We start from the raw sequence: 5,418 nt of genomic DNA on the forward strand, positions 1-5,418 counted from the left end.
GCAGAAAAGGTCCAAATTGCTGAGTCTGACAAGGAGGTCTTTCCTGCCCTGATCCCAGCCAACTTCAAGGTCACGTCCCATACAACGTAGACATGTCCCTGGGCTCCAGCTGTCTCTTACTATCTACTCTTTTCCCCACGTGCCAGATTATTTCAGGACACTTTGCCCCGCCAACCTCTTATCTTTGCTTAAAATTCCTGTCCGCCCTTATCTCCCCGGCAAATACTCTATCTGACTCCCTGTGCCTATGGCAGAACTTGTTGTCCTTCTTTGGGGTTCTCGTTCCTTTTCGCAGACTTCACCGTTATTACAGTTGAGGTGTCACCTTGTTTTGTTTCATTCACGTGCTTGCCCCCGTCATCATCCTAGCTAGTGACATCCCTAGTCCAAAGCTCAGGCATGAAGCTTGGAAAGCAGTGAGCTGCTGTTTATTGGATTGAAATGGATTTTGTATTTATCAAGATTATTTTGGAGCATCTGTTGTGGCTCAGTGGGTTAAGAACATGACATGGTGTCTGTGAGGATTCGAGTTTGAGCCCTGGCCTCACTCAGTGGGTTAAGGATCCAGCATTGCCACTGGCTGCAGCATAGGTCTCAGATGTGGCTTGGATCCCACGTTGCTGTGGCTGTGGTGTAGGCCTGCAGCTGCAGCTCCAATTCGACCCCTACCCTGGGAACTTCTATATGCTGCAGGTACGGCCCTGAGACGTAAAAAAAGATGATTATTCTGATTGTAATAATCATAATTAACCGCCCCCCCAAAAAACAACAGAAACAAAATTGGGAATTTATTAAAAGTTTCTTATAACTCATGGAAGCCAAGGACTGTGGAGGACCACTGTCTTAAAATGTACTTCTGGGATTTTAATTTATGGAAGTTACTACGTGTCTATATGATATAAAGCTACTGAAAGAAGAATTTATAACGCTTCCCAAGAGATGGGAGGATGTCACGCCATGCCAGGCCACATGGAGAAGCATAAACAGCTTTGGATTGGACAATCTGAAGAGCTCCAGTGAAATCTGGGGTGCCGTAGGATCCCTAGCTGTCTGGTACCCAGCCCTGGATAAATCTGGGGCCAGGGGAATATTGGCTTGATATGTGACAGCTGAATAAAAGAGGCACTTAACTTGCAAACGAGAGCTCTGTTCCCAGTAAAGTTGTCTGCTATCATCCAGAAGGAACTGCCCTGGGAAGAGCAGTCTCTCCTCAAGTCTATAAGGTCCTGCAAGATTCTGAAACATCATACAATGCAGACTATAGGAAACATAAATAATTTAACCCATCTCTGATGTTTTGACATCATATTAAGGAAATCTTGGTACAACAATCATGGGGACTTTTAGAGGGTAGGGCATAAGTTGCCCCGAACAGCAAAGAAAACATTTTGTTACAAAGGTAGACAGGAGAAACCCAAGTAGGAGTATATGGAGTTCTTGGCCAGCCCATAGGTAGGTTTGCTGTTTATATGACAGAACCCAAGGAAATAGATGTGGAATTGGGGGAGGTTTCTAACAACACCTTGGTGGATTTCAATATCATTAAGAGTTGGACGATAATGTCTTTGTGTACATATCCTGGTTCAAGGTGATAGATCTGGCAGCTATGCTGTTGGAGAATATAAACCAGTAAGTCAGTTAGCCCTATCAGAGTTCCCATTGCGGAGCAGCAGAGACGAATCCAACTAGTATCCATGAGGATGCGAGTTCGATCCCCAGCCTCGCTCAGTGGGTTAAGGATCTGGCATTGCCATGAGCTGCGGTGTAGGTCAAGATGTGGCTCAGATCTGGCATCGCAGTGGCTGTGGTGTAGGCCGTCATCTGCAGCTCCGATTCAACCCCTAGCCTGGAAACGTCCATATGCCTTGGCTGCGGCCCTAAAAAAAAAAAAAAAAAAAAAAAAAAAAAAAGATTAGTGGTATCATGTGTAACTAAGGACCGGTTATGGTGGTCAGGTGGGAAATACAAGATGGGGGGCATAAGTGGAAGAAGCACTGGGGAGCGGGTGGGCCTCGACCCAGGGGCTTGAGGGGTTTGACTGAGGCAGTGTCTCCTGGGGAAAGCAGTGATCTCCATTAATTTCTAGAACGGCGACAGTAGCAACCTCTACCAGACTTCTCTTTGGCATGGGGCGTAGATGTGTCCCTTTTGGGGGAGAACACAGAGTATCACCTCCAGCATCATGAGCTAAGCAGACTGAGCTCAGTAACACAATAGAATCTCTAATATCAAAAAAAAAAAAAAAAAAAAAGAGCAAAAAATGTCCTGTGCCCAAGGGGAGGTCTTGGGAAGGGCCAGGTCAACTGGGGCCATGTCATCTCGAGCAGTGAGGTCCTAGGTCAGGGTGCTGTTATCTGGGATGTAGACTAGACAGCCTTTCCAAGTGGATGTTCACTCAGATCAATGTGGGTCTTCACATTTGCCACGTTTGGGTGACACAACGGCTTACTTGGAGGGTTTGGTCCTCTGGATTATAAGCCAATGAAAGCTACTTGTCCAGGAGTAGTGAGCCCAGTAGTCTACAGAACGGGGTACAGTTGCACTTAACCAGCTCTTCTTTTCAGGGGAAAAATAGGTTCAAATTGGTCCTGTGTTGCCTGGGCATTTTCTGGTCCCGGGACATTATCTGGCTGGTTAATGGGTTTCAGAAGAGCATATGCCCTTGATCAGGCCTCCAAATCTTATGGGATGGGATCAAGATAATAAATTTATAAAACTGAATTAAGGCCTAGGACAAAATAGAACCTCCTTTAGAAGTTTATTTGCTGGAGTGAATTTCTTTTTTTTAATATGCTTTAGTCTTTCCTTTTCTTGCTTTTTTTTTTTTTTTTTTTTTTTTTTTAAGGCAGCACCTGCAGCATATGGGAGTTCCCAGGCCAGGGGTTGAATCCAGGAGCTGTGGCATATGCCACAGCCACAGCAACGCCAGATCCTTAACCCACTGAGCAAGGCCAGGGATCGAACCTGCGTCCTCATGGATACTAGTCAGATTCGTTTCCACTGAGTCACGATGGGAATTCCTGGACTGAAATATTAAAACAAGTTGTTGAGTAGACAATTCCGTCTCTCACTCACCCCAGGGCTCTAGGAACCACCAGCGACAGAGCAGTTCTCCCATAATTTTTAGCTTCTCTGTCTGGCTGATAAGAGGAAATGACGCCCAGCGCCTTTAGGCTGCAGCCTCTCCCTGTGACAACCCCTGTCTGCCTATAATCAGTCCTTTCCCATCCCCATTTTTTCTTCTTAAACAAAATCTTTAAAAATGAAATGTCTCGGAGTTCCCGTCGTGGCGCAGTGGTTAACGAATCCGACTAGGAACCATGAGGTTGCGGGTTCGGTCCCTGCGCTTGCTCAGTGGGTTAACGATCCGGCGTTGCCGTGAGCTGTGGTGTAGGTTGCAGACGCGGCTCGGATACTGCGTTGCTGTGCCTCTGGCATAGGCTGGTGGCTACAGCTCTGATTGGACCCCTAGCCTGGGAACCTCCATATGCCGCGGGAGCGGCCCAAGAAATGCCCAAAAAAAAAAAAAAAAATGAAATGTCTCAGCTGCGCGCATCGCCGCCTGGCCCCGCGGACCCCCCGCCGCCGACCCCTCTAGGACGGCCGACCTGCCCGGCGCTCCCGGGCGCCGTGTCTGGTTCCTGCAACGTCGCCGCCGCGAAGAAAGTGGTTCAGCAGCTCCGGCTGGAGGCTGGGCTCAACCGCGTGAAGCTCTCCCAAGGCAGCTGCAGATGTGAAACAGTTCTGTCTGCAAAATGCTCAACATGAGCCCCTGCTGACTGGAGTCTCTTCAAGTAGGAATCCTTTCAGAGCCCAGAAAGTCTGTTCCTTTTTGGCGTCAGGTTTTCTAAACCACTTTTCATGAACCAGTGAATATTCCAAGGAGAGCTGAATTTGAAGCCTCTATAAAAGCCTCTCTCTCTCTATAACACGTGCCTTACTATACAAAACAAACTTATACTCTTGTCAGTCCCTAACATCTACCTCTCTGAATTTTCATGAATTTCTTTTTCACAAGGGTAATTGTTTTATATGCACTGGCAGCAGCATACAATAAAATACTTAGTACAAAAAAAAAAAAAAAAAAAAAAAGAAAGAAAGAAAGAAAGAAAGAAAAAAGAAATGTCTCCAGGAAGCCAAAATACTTCCTTCCTTCCTACCCCCCTGCCACTTCCTCCTTCTTACTTTTTTTTTCCTCCTTTTTTTTTTTTTTTTTTTGGTCTTTTTAGGGCCACACCTGCGGCATATGGAGGTTCCCAGGCTAGGGATCTAATTGGAGCTACAGCTGCAGGCCCAGGCCACAACCAGCAACGCCAGATCCGAGCTGCATCTGCGAACTACACCACAGCTCACAGCAACGCCGGATCCTTAGCCCACTGAGTGAGGCCAGGGATCGAACTCACAACCTCATGGTTCCTAGTCGGATTCGTTTCTGCTGTGCCACATGGGAACTCCATCTTTCTTCCTTTCTTCCTTTTTTTTCTTCCTTTCTCTCTTTCTTTCTCTCTTCCCTTTCATTCTTTTCTTTCTTTTCTTTCTTTTTCTTTCTTTCTCTTTTTCTTTTCTTTCTTTCTTCCTTTCTTCCTTTCTTCCTTCCTTCCTTTCTTTCTTTCTTTCTTTCTTTTTCTCTTTCTCTCTTTCTTTCTCTCCTATCTGCCTCTCTGCACTCTTTTCTTTGGGTTTTTACCTGATAAGCTCCTGGTGGTCCCGAGTGGCCTCGGCTGTGCGTGGCAGCCTCCCTTTTCAGGGCCCCAATCCGTGTCACAGGGACTAGGGTCTCCGTCCAGAAGAGCAATGGTGGCAGGTCCTGCTATTTGACAATTCACTTGTAACAGGGGGCTCTTAGACTCAGGTACCCAAACCAATGCCGGGAGATTTACAACCACTTATAAGCCGAGAAGTTGTGTCAGGTGCTTGTTGGGGGGGCAAGGAGGAACCAAATGCTCCTTCCCCTTATCCTTTTCTTTCTTTCTTTCTTTTTTCTTTTTTTGTCTTTTTGCCATTTCTTGGGCCACTCCCGCGGCATATGGAGGTTCCCAGGCTAGGGGTCGAATCGGAGCTGCAGCCACCAGCCTACGCCAGAGCCACAGCAACGCAGGATCTGAGCCGCGTCTGCGACCTACACCACCGCTCACAGCAACGCTGGATCATTAACCCACTGAGCAAGGGCAGGAATCGAACCCACAACCTCCTGGTTCCCAGTCGGATTCATTAACCACTGCGCCACTAGGGGAACTCCCCCCTTATCCTTTTCTATTAAGCATTGGGCCACCATCTCTACGGATGTTATCCCGCCTATGAGAAGACAAATCACGGCAACCACAAGGCAAGGAAAAGCCAAAAGATTTGCCCTGAAATCGGCACTAAAGTCGGGGCGCCATGATCTCCAGAGGGACGGCACACTAACCTAATGCCCAG

At 47.3% G+C, this 5,418-nt stretch overlaps 1 pseudogene across 1 annotated transcript; it reads left to right on the top strand.

Moving 5' to 3' along the window:
* The first annotated feature begins 3,537 nt into the window (after window positions 1-3,537).
* Window positions 3,538-4,123, top strand: LOC100512726 (guanine nucleotide-binding protein G(I)/G(S)/G(O) subunit gamma-5 pseudogene; annotated as a pseudogene). The gene has a single exon (XR_014813575.1). The product of XR_014813575.1 is annotated as a guanine nucleotide-binding protein G(I)/G(S)/G(O) subunit gamma-5 pseudogene (transcript).
* Window positions 4,124-5,418: the final 1,295 nt, after the last annotated feature.

This window comes from Sus scrofa, chromosome 8, assembly GCF_054392235.1.
Source record: "Sus scrofa isolate SSC_HxYL_T2T_F1_AM1 chromosome 8, Sscrofa_HxYL_maternal_Yorkshire_Landrace_v2.0, whole genome shotgun sequence".
In the NCBI taxonomy this organism is placed as follows: domain Eukaryota; kingdom Metazoa; phylum Chordata; class Mammalia; order Artiodactyla; family Suidae; genus Sus; species Sus scrofa.